We start from the raw sequence: 14068 nt of genomic DNA, 5'->3' as shown, positions 1-14068 counted from the left end.
TATAGTCTCCTAGATTTCTTTCTATAAGTAATTTATTCATCGATCTATTCATTGATTTATTTTTACATGTAATTATTTGCTTTAAAGTCTTCAATTATTTGTAGAACTTACTTCTACAAATACTGAGAGATGTGTACACTTCCATCCTCCCAGATGGATGGTCAGCTGAGCCTGCATCTTCCTTCTCCCACTGAATTGAAATGTCAAATTCATAATAGATCAAAATAGTGTATATTGTAAAATCTAGATTGGGATTTTCCTTAAAATTCCTCTACCATCTTTATTTATTTAAAAAACCAATACCCTTATAGTCAGACAAAACTGTAATTCAAAAAGATACATGCACCCCCATGTTCAAAGCAGCACTATTTACAATAGCTAAGACATGGAAATAACCTAAAAGTGCATTAACAGATGAATTGCTAAAGAAGATTGCTACATGTATATACAATGGAATACTACTCAGCCATTAAAAAGAATGAAACAATGCTATTCGCAGCAACATGGATGCAATTAGAAATTATCATACAAAGTAGAGAAAGTCAGAAAGATAAGGACAAATGCCATAATCTAAAATATAAAACAAATGAACCTATCTATAAACAGAAACAAAATCAGAGGCAAACAGAATAGACTGGTGATTGCCACAGAGACAGGGATGGGAGAGGGTAGGAATGGGAGCTCGGGATTAGCAGATACAAGCTGGTATATGCAGAATGGATAAATGACAAGGTCCTACCATATAGCACAGGGAACTATATTTAATATCCTGTGATAAACCATAATGGAAGAGAATATGAAAAATAATGTGTGTGTGTATATATATATATATATGAGTTACTTTGCTGTACAGAAGTAATTAATACAACATGATAAACCAACTACACTTCAATAAAAATAATTTTTAAATGCCTTATTTATTTGATTATAGTGACTTAATAGTAGTAATTAATATCTGCACTCATTATTTTTTTATACATTTTATTCTTGGGCTTTTTATTTTCCCAAATAAGCTTTAAGATCATTTTATATTATTTTGAAATGTTATATGATTCTAATTGGAATTGCAGTATATATCATAATTAATTTATATATAAATATTATATATACATGTATATAGTGAATTTGAGAAACTCTGACACTTCAGTTATTTTCAGCCTATACACCTAAGAACTTAGTATGATTTTCTATTTGTTTGAGTCTTGTTTTCAGGACAGTTATCCTCTTACAGCATTTCTTTTCATTTTATTATAACCACACATTATTTTTTCCCATTTTCATGGTTAGGTCATTTTTTGCTATTGATTGTTGTATGTATTTTTATCCCTATCCATGTTACAATTCAAGTATTTTTTCTTATGTCTTTTGGATTTTCCAAGAATATAGTATCATCAAGAAAAAGAGTTCTTTCCTTTCTTTTCCAATTTTTAGACAAATTATTTTACTGTCTTTTCTCACTGTGTTTGCTAGAACTTTGAAAATAATATTGAGTAATAGTGGCAAGAATAAGCAGTCTTATCTAGTTCCTGACAATAATTAAAGTGATTTTCATGGTCTGCGATTTAGAATCATATTTGCCAACGAAGCAACAGTTAGAACTGGACATGGAACAACAGACTGGTTCCAAATTGGTAAAGGAGTACGTCAAGGATTGTCACCCTGCTTATTTAACTTATATGCAGAGTACATCATGAGAAAAGCTGGGCTGGAGGAAGCACAAGCTGGAATCAAGATTGCCGGGAGAAATATCAATAACTTCAGATATGTAGATGACACCACCCTTATGGCAGAAAGCGAAAAAGAACTAAAGAGCCTCTTGATGAAAGTGAAGGAGGAGAGTGAAAAAGTTGGCTTAAAACTCACCATTCAGAAAACTAAGATCATGGCATCCGGCCCCATCACTTCATGGCAAATAGATGGGGAAACAGTGGAAACAGTGACAAGCTTTATTTTGGGGGGTTCCAAAATCACTGCAGATGGTGACTGCAGCCATGAAATTAAAAGGCACTTGCTCCTCAGAAGAAAAGTTATGACCAACCTAGACAGCATATTAAAAAGCAGAGACATTACTTTGCAAAACAAAGGTCCATCTAGTCAAAGCTATGGTTTTTCCAGTAGTCATGTATGGATGTGAGAGTTGGACTACAAAGAAAGCTGAGTTCCGACGAACTGATACTTTTGAACTGTGGTGTTGGAGAAGACTCTTGAGAGTCCTTTGGATTGCAAGGAGATCCAGCCAGTTAATCCTAAATGAAATTGGTCCTGAATATTCATTGGAAGGGCTGATGATGAAGTTGAAACGCCAATCCTTTGGGCACCTGATGCAAAGAACTGACTCATTGAAAAAGATGCTGATGCTGAGAAAGATTGAAGGCAGGAGAAGGGGACGACAGAGGATGAGATGGCTGGATGGCATCACTGACTCAATGGACATGAGTTTGAGTAAACTCCAGGAGTTGGTGATGGACAGGGAGGCCTGGCGTGCTGCAGTCCATGGGGTCGCAAATAGTTGGACACGACTGAGCAACTGAACTGAACTTGCCAATGTTTTATAAACTTTATCTTACTTACAAAAGTTCCTCCTGTACACATCTTCCTAAAGTTATTATTAAGGATAGCTGCTGAATGTTTATCAAGATGGTTTTTCAACATCTATTGACATGTTCACTTATTTTTCTGCTTTAATCTGTTGATGCATGAGTCACATTGCTTGATTTCCTGGTACTAATGCAACCTTGCATGCTTGCAATAAACTACTTGGCCATAGTTTATTAGTCTGTTAATACATTACTAGATTATTGTAGCTAATATCACATTTAGAATTTTCTGCATTTAGTGTACTATTCATTTTTTTGCAGTATTATTTTTACCATGTTATAGCAATAAGATTGAGCTTCCTTGGTGGCTCAGTGGTAAAGAATTCACCTGCTAATGCAGGAGACGCAGGTTTGATCCCTGGGTCAGGAAGATTCCCTGGAGAAGGAAATGGCAACCCACTCCAGTATTCTTACCTGGGAAATCCCAAGGACAGAGGAGCCTGGCAGGCTAGAGTCCAGGTTAGAGTCACAAAGAGTCAGACAAGAGTTAATGACTAAACAAAAACAACAAAGTATTAATAATAAAACTGGCCTCATAAATACAATGAGAACTTGTCTGTCTTCTTCTACAGTCTTTAAATTACATCATAATTGTTTGCCCTTTAAGATTAAATAGTGTTCAGTTATGTAATTCTCAAATTCTGTTAACTTCTTCAATAACACATTTTTAATCTCTTTTCTAATCTCTCCTATGGTTCTCAAACTATTTAAAATTTCTACTTCTTCACTGAATTTTAACAATTCATATTTTCTTAGGAAATCAATGATGTTACCTAGATTTCCAAATTACCTTACTGAGATTAAGATTTTCTGTGTGGTCAAAAACATGATCAACTATTTTTGTAAATGTTACATGGACTCTAAAAGACTACATGTACTTTAGGATTCAATACATAAATAAATTTGTGTTTCAGTTCAGTTCAATTCAGGCGCTCAGTCGTGTCCGACTCTTTGCAACCCCATGAATCACAGCACGCCAGGCCTCCCTGTCCATCACCAACTCCCGGAGTTCACTCAAACTCATGTGCATCGAGTCGGTGATGCCATCCAGCCATCTCATTCTCTATCATCCCCTTCTCCTCCTGCCCCCAATCCTTCCCAGCATCAGAGTCTTTTCCAGTGAGTCAACTCGTAGCATGAGGTGGCCAAAGTATTGGAGTTTCACTTTAGCATCAGTCCTTCCAGTGAACACCCAGGATTGATCTCCTTTAGAATGGACTGGTTGGATCTCCTTGCAGTCCAAGGGACTCTCAACATTCTTCTCCAGCACCACAGTTCAGTAAACAGAAATGTATTGAATCCTCCTTGTTGTTTACAATAGCTATAGGCTTAGGAGAAATAGGCTAAATTTCTACCTCACTCCCCTTGTCCATCTTCAAACTTTTTATAAAGGTGTTCACCACACATGTCCCCATTGGCTGGGTAACTTGTATTTACAGTTAGGTCTCAGTTTAATGTCATTTCCCCCAGGAAGTCCTCCTTCATATCCTAGACTCAACTGTGAAACATTGACAATACAAAGAACCTTTTCTTCTTGGAAGTTGTCTTATTTGTCATTACCTTGTATTTGTATACAAAATAAAGAAATATCCTACTATCTAGTAACCTCCACAAGGATGGGATAATGCTTGCTTTATCTTATCCTCAAAACATAGTTGAACACAGGAGAGTGCCTTGCACATAGTAAGCATGCAATATATATTTCTTATATGACTGACTGACTGAATGAATGAATGGCCTGTTAATTAGAGGAGATACAAATCAGGAACCATCAAAGGCAGTTTTCCACCCAGTGGTTGGAAACCCAGGCTGCCACATCAATGAGCCCTGAAGCAGACATGCAAGAAAGAAGCAGAGTTGAGAGATGGATGAAAGAAAAACACCCTGTCTCATGAGAGCATGTCAGTGAACCAGAGGCCCCATTGCATCCCAGTCCTTAGGGTCGTGAGACCTGCTGGAGCCTGGTAATTCCACTTTTTGCTGAAGCTAAAAACAAAAGCAGATTTCCTTAGTTTCTTCCTAATGTCCATCTTCTCTCCCAAGATGCCATCCAGGACATATCGTTATGTTTAGTTCTCATGACCCTCAGACTTCTCCTTTCCTTGTTGTTAATCCTCGTATTTTTTGTGTGGTTTATTTTATTCCTTCTAATTTTATGTTTATTTTTTATTCACTTTGGTTTACATTGTTGTCTCCTCTTTTTTATTTTGTTATTTTTCGGGGGGGGGGGCTGGGTTTCTTTTCACTGTCTTTTTAAATTTTGTTAGTGCTGTTGTTTTGTAACTTTCTATACCTTAAATGTTTGCATCCCCTTTCTAGGACCTCATAACAAAACACATATTTCTGTAATTCTTTTTTAAAAAAAGATTTAATTTCTTTCCTTCACTCACCAATAAGGTCAGCCTTTTAGAATATTTTCACTGCTGTTCTTCTCAAACGTGCCCTTATCCAGACCAAAATAAAATCTTTCACATACTTTGCTTCATAACTTTTCTCCCCATTCACCCTTAACTTCTAGATTTCTCTGAGATAGTTCAGTACTTTTCCTCCTAGATTATTATTAGAATTACCCTTACATAGTTCCTTTCTATTTTAAGAATTCTTCTTTGGAGTAGCTAGCATACATTCCTGGTCTATTACTGTCCACTTAAGTTTAACTGTATGTGCATTAGGGCTTCCCAGGTGGCGCAGTGATAAAGAAACTGCCTGCCAATGCAGGAGATGCAGGAGAAACCAGAGAGAAGGGTTTGATCCCTGGGTCAGGAAGATCCCCTGGAGGAAGAAGTGGCAGCAAACTCAGGTATTCTTGTCTGGAGAATTCCATGGACAGGGGACCTTGTGGGCTGCAGCCCATGGGGTCGCAGAGTCAGACATGACTTAGCGACTGAGCATGCACGAATGTTCCTTGCTGAGCACTGCCCTTTTTTCTCTTCACGTTCTCCTGTCTTTGGTGGAGGGGCAGGTAGAGGGTGGCAGAGTATTGGTTATGGTGCAGCTATTTGGTTACATAGTCCTCCCTCTATTAGTTTCCTCTGGTACTGATATGCATGAGAGACGTATTTTCTGGATTGTCGCACATCACACACTCCTCTGTTCTGAAAGGGGAAAGACATATTGAGTGGATACAGGAATCCGGGTTGCAGCCCTTTTCTCTCTGCTGCCATTCTGTCATCTTACGGCTAAGGCGTTTCATACAAAACAATATGGCGGTCTGATTCCTTAAGTAACCGGTTATCTGTGTCTACAGTTTCTCTTCATTCTTGGTAGTTGAAGAATTTTCCAGACAAGTTGGGGGAATTTTTCTTTTTCTTGCCTCTTCTGCTTGGAACTTGGTGAGTAGTTTCAAGTTGCACCTTCAGGTCTTTCTTAATCTCAAGGACATTTTCTTCTTTATTAGTTTAATTAGTGCCTTTTCTTCATCTGCTCCTTTTCTACTCTCTGGATCTTCTTTTATTCACAGGTTAGTTCTTCCAAATACATCCTCCAATAGTCTTTCTTTTAACTCATGATTGTTTTCTCCTTAAAATTTTTGCTCTATGTTTAGAAATATTACTTTCAGTTGAGTGTGTAGACCACTAAGTCAAGTCCCAACACTGATTTCTGCTCTCTTTGAATTTGTTCATTAGCATTTTTTTTTTTCATTAGCATTTTTTGTTCACAAATCATGTAGAAAGTCTTTAAAAAATATGACTGACTGCTCTTACATGTTTCTATATTTTGGTTCGAGTTTTAATTCTTTCATGTCGGGGCTTGTCTTGTGTGTTTCCCTTCTTTTCGTCTCTCAGCTTTCTGGCCCCTCTCTGAATGTTAGAGCTTAGGATGGGCTGTTGGAGGTCTCCAAATGACACCAGGGAACAGTGGTTCTCAAAGGGTGGTCTGCCGAGTTCTGGAATCCCTGAGACTCTTTCAGGGGATCAACAAAATCAAAGCACTTTCATAATAATACCAACATGGTATGTGTCTTTTCCCCCTGTATTGACATTTGCTCTAACAAACACAAAAGCAATAGTAGGCAAAACGGTTGCTTCCTTAGCATGAATCAAAGCAGTGTCACCAAAAATGTATCAGCTGTCATCGCCCCTTCACCACCACACAAGAGAAAATTGAAGAATGGAAGGCCTTCCATGGTTTGTAAAGGTCTCATTGCAATAAGAGGCAAAGCTGGGCTCATGTAAAAATCTCAAGCCCAGGGTCAGACACCTGGCTCTTCTGTGACCCCCTCCCCTGAGTAAAGTGAAGTGAAAGTCATTCAGTTGTGTCTAACTCTTTGCAACCCCATATCCATAGAATGGACATGTCCATGGAATTCTCCAGGACAGAATACTGGAAAGGGTAGCCTTTCCCTTCTCCAGGGGATCTTCCCAACCCAGGAATCGAACCCAGGTCTCCCACATTGCAGGCGGATTCTTTACCAGCTGAACCAAAAGGGAAACCCTGAGTAAACCAGTTCTAATTCCGGAGAGAAGAAAAAGAGGATGAAAATAAAAATAAACATAAAATATACCAGTACTTTTTACCAGAGTAGTGACTAAGCAGAAAACCAATCCATTCTCCTCAGGCTTTCTTCCTCTTTAATGTCATTCTACACCTAATGTGCTGCTGTGGCAACCAGAGAAAAAGCACAGTCTGCTTCCAAACCCAATCTTGCCCTTCAGGTGCCTGAAGGTTCACCTAGTCCCTCCGACTCACTCTCACCCCAGTCCAAGCTGACCGATCCCTCTGCTTTGGGCTGTATTTTTTTTGTCAGGATGAAAAGGAACCTGGGACTTTTGGTGGAAAACCTTACCCTCTTTGTTCTCCTATAATAGCACTTCTTTCTTCTGGGAGCAGGGCTGTATGCTAGAAGGAGTCAGTACAAAATGACAATGAAATCCTTGTTTAAAAAGCAGGGAAATATGCTAATATAAAGGTACTAAAACAAAAGGATTTTTTCCTTTAGAAATATTTTGTTACTTTCAGAAGAGTAATAGGGGTAATAGTGATACATGAGAAACAACTAAATTTTATAAATTTTCAAAATAATATTTTGGTGTCATAATATTATATAATACATGATAATACATTATTAGTGTGATATTTTGATCGCAAGATTTCTTTTTTCTGGCTCAAAATCTTTACTTTCAGCAATTTAATTTTTAGTAAATATACTTGAAAGCAATATTGGTTGCTCTTACAAATACAAGATTATAAATACTTTCTGCATATGCAACTCTTACTGGAGCTATGAAGAGTAACTTTTAGGCTGTGACAACATTGTCGGGATTATTTGGGGATATTACATTGGGATAAATTTCTGATGAATTTGTCAAAATGTCCATTTTATTGAATCTAGAACTGATGATTGTTGGGGAATGATTTTTCTAGAAAATTTCACTCTCTGTACAAATGTGTTTCCTATAAGTCTGAAGCTCACTTTAAATGTGGATTTACAGTGCTGTTCTAATATCCCCTCTGACATCTCCTCTGACGTAGCGTTGCCTGTTGCCACTGCTGCTGTTGTCCCTGTTATTGCCACTAACTGGCCCCTGTACTGACCTTGCCACTCCCTCAGGACCCTGAACTGCCCGAGTCATGCATGGGCGTCCTGAGCCAAACGTGAGGAGCCTGGACTGCTCACTGGACCCCAGCCACCCAACTCTGTGCCCTGCCGCCTGGCTCATCCCCATGGCCCATGTGGAGCGCTGGCCCATCAGCCTTCTCACAAAACACAAGTTCAAAGATAAAATTATGTTAGGGATTTCAAGACAGTCACAGAAGAACATTAAACCAAGCGCTGGGCCCTTCTCAACACAGGCCCTGCCCGGGAATCCGGACACATAGCAATGGTGATTCCTGGTTTTCCACCCGCTGGTGGTTTGGATTGGAGTGTTTAATGCACTTTTTATTGCCAATCTAGTCAGTAATTTGTCTCATAAATCTGCCATTTACAGTCTGTCCTACTAGAGGCTTTCAGCAGCTCTCTAAGCCAGCAATCATCTCTCTTCTTGTAAATCAGTTGGCACCTCTTCTAGGAAACCAATGTGAACCCTAACTCTAAATAGTCACTAATGACTTAAATTAGTGGCTGTCTCTTTCTGAGCCCCTCATTTTCCCTGAGACTAATTAGCTCAGGCCTAGGAAAGTTCTGGATTCCTCTAGCCATTTACCACATGATGGAAATAAATTCAGTCCATACCATAATTCAGCATGCAAGCTCTGGAATAATCCTGCCTGTTCAAATCCTCCACCTTCCTGCTGTGAGCCTTCAGCAGGCGATTAACCTCTGCAAGCCCCGGTTCTTTCATTTATAAAACAGGGATAACGGCATACTTTTAAAGATAAAGCTTGACAAATGTTTATTATTACTATTCAATTCTAGATAAGCGGGGCTCAGGCTCTTAGCTTACAGTGGGGATGTTCCTAAGAAGACAAAAGGGCTAGCTTTGACTAACAAATTTTTGGTAAAATATAGAGGTTGTTCACTACTGCTTTCTGAAAGAGTTGACAGGGGAGCAGAGACAGAATCTAGTTTAGGAAGGTCGTTCAGAAAGTACAGCTGGGAAAAACTACTGCAGAATCAGCTGAGGGTGTGGCGGGGTGTGTGTGTGTGTGTGAGTGACCATGAGTTTGCATGTGATCAGCACTGTGTTTACTTGAAAACAGGCTTTGAGTGTCCGTGTATACAACCAAGAAACACACATGGCTTTTGTTTGATGTCTGCAATTGCTCCACTGGGTGATATGGCAGCTGTCAGCAGGGTTCCAAAGGGACAACACTCAAAAGTAATATACATAGAGACAAAGAACAGGCGTTTTCTGAAGTTGGCTTTTTTTTTTTTTAAACTGGGATGAGCCTTTTCAAACACCTGATGTTTGGTCACGTATTCCAAGGATAAACCAACAGTAGGATTTGGTAAAAAAAAAAAAAAAAGAAATTTTGAATTTATTTATTTATTTTTTTGGAAATGGGCTTTTTTTTTAAATTGGAGGCTAATTATTTTACAACATTATATTGGTTGGTTTTGCCATACATTGACATGAATCTGCCCCAGGTGTACATGAGTTCCCCTTCTTGAACCCCCCTCCCACCTCCCTCCTCCCCTTGTCCTCCCTCTGGGTCATCCCCGTGCACCAGCCCAGAGCATCCTGTATCGTGCGTCAAACCTGGACTGGTGATTCATTTCACATATGATAATATACATGTTTCAATAGAATTCTGAATTTAAAAAGACATTCACAATTAGGTGTTTTCAGCTTTACCACTACTTACTGAAAGGTTAACCACCATTAGATAGTAATTGGTAATATGTCAATAGATGTTGTTGTTGTTTAGTCACTTGGTCTCATCCGACTCTTTGTGACCCCATAGACTGTAGCCCACCAGGTTCCTCAGTCCATGGGATTCTCCAGGCAAGAATACTAGGGTGAGTTGCCATTTCCTTCTCCAGGGGATCTTCCCCACCCAAGGATCAAACCAGCTTCTCTTGCATCTCCTGCATTGTCAGGCAGATTATTTACCACTAGCACCACCTGGGAAGCCCCTAAAATATACAGTTTTAAAGAGCGATATTTTGTTTAATGGCTACTAAAAAAAAGTGATTAGATATCGCTGCTGCTACGTCGCTTCAGTCATGTCCGACTCTGTGCGACCCCATAGACAGAAGCCCACCAGGCTCCCCTGTCCCTGGGATTCTCCAGGCAAGAACACTGGAGTGGGTTGCCATTTCCTTCTCCTTAGATATCGCACTGTGCATCAATTACAGCAAGCCATTATCTAGCACAATGGAAGCACAAGGCATTTCTAATACACATAAACTGACTAAAGTAGAACATCCTGCTTAATAACTCTATTAACGTGTACATATTTAGTGTGTGCTAATTATTTGTTGAATGAACTAATCATCAAAGGAAGATTAATGTTCAGTATGATATTATTGTGAATTTTAATTGCATTTTAATTCTTTTTAAATGGATAATCCATGATGATACATATAATGAATCTGTTAACTAGAAACAAACATCTTAATATGATCTTCTTTTAAATAACTGAGAAGTCATTTCAAGATTTTGTACAGCCCTGGGGTAATCACTACGAACACCAATTATCATTATAAATATTACTAAAAAGAAGTCTGATTGGCAAAACTCCAGGTAATAGAATTCAACTGAGCCTCAGTAACTGAAAAAAAAAAGTGAACTCTTTTCAAATAACCATCTATAATGCATTTTTATCCCTTTTCATTAAGTATTTATTCATGTAAGAAATATTTCTTAAGCAACTAATATACATGCTAGGGAATAACAAGTCAACTAAGCTGCAGTCCCTTCCTCAGAGCATTTTATAATCTAATGGAAATGATTAGACAATCGCGAGTCCTGGTACGAGGTGGTAGGTGCTGATTCTAACGTTCAGCAAGGCTGAGGGTGAACAAGCCAGAGGACCCGAGAAGAGAGACTTGACAGCAAATGTCAGCTGACTGTGGGGAGTCATGACACACATTAAAAGTGTTTGAAGAGAGAAGTGACCGAATCAAAATGATGTGCAGAATGGACACACGCCAGGAAACCATTTAGGGATTACTGGAAAAATGTAAGTGAAAAGTTCAAAGAGGGACAACGGCAGCAAGTAGCCAAATGAAGGTGGATGCTGGAAATATCAGAATGAAAAAAACCCATAGAATTTCATACCTGAATGTCTCCACTGACTGACTGGAGAAAAGGAAACAAAAGAGAGAGTTCACTGGAAGGAAAAGAAAATGAATAGAAGGCTACAGAGACATCCAACAAGAGACATCCAAGATGAACGCACGGAGAACACTCACTGTTTGCAAAGTCATTTTATGATGATCTTGACGTTATATAACGGTATTCAGAAATAAAATCCTCATTTGTCATTCGCGTTCCAAAATATTGTGGATAAAAATATAAATTCATGGTAGCATGATATTCTTAAAGACTTTTAAAGACATCAGTGCGAGTCACCTTTTTGTGTGTGCTCAGTCACTCAGTCGTATCCAGCTGTTTGTGACCCCATAGACTGCAGCACGCCAGGCTTCCCTGTCCATCACCAACTCCATCACTTACTCAAACTCATGTCCATTGAGTCAGTGATGCCATCAAACCATCTCATCCTCTGTCCTCTCCTCCTGCCTTCAATCTTACCCAGCATCAGGGTCTTTTCAAATGAGTCAGCTCTTTACATCAGGTGGCCAAAGGATTGGAGTTTCAGCTTCAGCATCAGTCCTTCCAATGAATATTCAGGACTAATTTCCTTTAGGATGGACCAGTTTGATCTCCGTGCAGTCCAAGGGACTCTCAAGAGTTTTCTCCAACACCACAGTTCAAAAGCATCAGTTCTTCGGTGCTCAACTTTCTTTATGGTCCAACTCTCACATCCATACATGACTACTGGAAAAACCATAGCTTTGACTAAATGGACCTTCATTGGCAAAGTACTGTCTTCTGCTTTTTAATATGCTGTCTAGGTTGGTCATAGCTTTTCTTCCAAGGAGTAAGTGTCTTTTAATTTTATGACTGCAGTTATCATCTGCCATGATTTTGGAGCCCAAAAAAATAAAGTCTCTTACTGTTTCCATTGTTTCCCCATCTATTTGCCATGAAGTGATGGGACCAGATGCCATGATCTTAGTTTTCTGAATGCTGAGTTTTAAGCCAACTTTTTCACTCTTCTCTTTCACTTTCATCAAGAGGCTCTTCAGTTCTTCTTCGCTTTCTGCCACAGGGATGGTGTAATCTGTGTATCTGAGGTTACTGATATTTCTCCCAGCAATCTTGATTCCAGCTTGTGCTTCATCCAGCCTGGCATTTTGTATGATGTACTCTGCATATAAGTTAAATAAGCAGGATAACAATATACAACCTTGACATACTCCTTTCCCTATTTGGAACCAGTCTGTTGTTCCATGTCCAGTTTTAACTGTTGCTTCTTGACCTGCATACAGATTTCTCAGGAGGCAGGTCAGGTGGTCTGGTTTTCTAGCTCTTGAAGAATTTTCCACAATTTGTTGTGACCCACACAGTCAAAGTCTTTGGCATAGTCAATAAAGCAGAAGTAGATGTTTTTCTGGAATTCTCTTGCTTTTTCTGTGATCCAACCGATGTTGGCAATTTGATCTCTGGTTCCTCTGCCTTTTCTAAATCCAGCTTGAACATCCAGAAGTTCTTGGTTCATGGACTGTTGAAGTCTCACTTGGAGAATTTTGAGCATTACTTTGCTAGCATGAGAGGAATACAATTGTGTGGTAGTTTGAACATTCTTTGGCATTGTCTTTGAGACCTGGGTTTGATCCCTCGGTTGGAAAGATCCCCTGGAGAAGGGAATACAACCCACTCCAGTATTCTTGCCTGGAGAATTCCATGGACAGAGGAGCCTGATGGGTTACAACTCATAGTGTTGCAGAGTCAGACATAACTGAACAACTTTCACCTTTCACTTTCTTTGGGATTGGAATTAAAACTGACCTTTTCCAGTCCTGGGGCCACTGCTGAGTTTTCCAGATTTTCTGGGATATTGAGTGTGGCACTTTCACAGCACCATCTTTTAGGATTTGAAATAGCTCAGCTGGAATTCCATCACCTCCACTAGCTTTGTTCATAGTGATGCTTCCTAAGGCCTACTTGACTTCGCATTCCAGGATGTCTGGCTCTAGGTGACTGATCACACCATCGTGATTATGGTGGGTCATGAAGATCATTTTTGTATAGTTCTTCTGTGTATTCTTGCCACCTCTTCTTTATACCTTCTGTTTTTGTTAGGTCCATACCATTTCTGTCCTTAATTGTGCCCATCTTGCATGAATTGTGCCCATCTTTGCTGAGATGTTAGGGATTCTGTTTTGCAATTGTATTGCAGTTGGGTTGACAACAGTCTCACAGTTTGCTTTATAAACTACAGTATTTCACTGACTCTTTGCTTTCTTTCTCTATCCCTTTAGTGATGATGGGCATCAAGTCATTGTTCCATCCTAACAACAGGTAAAAAGCTGGACAGATTGAAAAATCAATAGTTGTTCTGGGATCCATAAGACAGGGGAGGACACAGGGCACACTGCTGCCCCCAACTGGAGAGATAAGACAAACAAAGGATATCAAGGCTTCCCAAGCAGAGGTTCCTAAAGGGAAACCCCCTCAGGAGTCAACACAGGGTAAGAAAACCTGAACTGTAATTCACAAATTGCCAGAGGTTCCGGGTGGACAACTCTGAGAGTTAAAAACTTGCTGGTGGTCCAGTAGTTAAGATTCCGTGCTTCCACCGCAGGAGCACGACTTTGATCCTTGGTAGGGACCATGCCACACAGTGCAGCCAGAAACTAACCAGCCAAACGAAAAGCTTCAGGAAGACCCCATCAAAGGAGAAAAGAAACCATTTTGAAATATTCCAGAGCACTCTGGCATATTAAATGTAAGACCAGATAACTATAAAACTTTTAGAGGAAAATATAGGCAGAACACTCCTTGACAGAAATAGAAAGC

This window comes from Moschus berezovskii, chromosome 13 (genome assembly GCF_049115385.1).
Source record: "Moschus berezovskii isolate FMDL1 chromosome 13, NW_MosBer_1.0, whole genome shotgun sequence".
Classification (NCBI taxonomy): Eukaryota; Metazoa; Chordata; class Mammalia; order Artiodactyla; family Moschidae; genus Moschus; species Moschus berezovskii.
The sequence above is the reverse complement of the archived record's forward strand: the minus strand, read 5'-3'. Positions refer to the sequence as shown.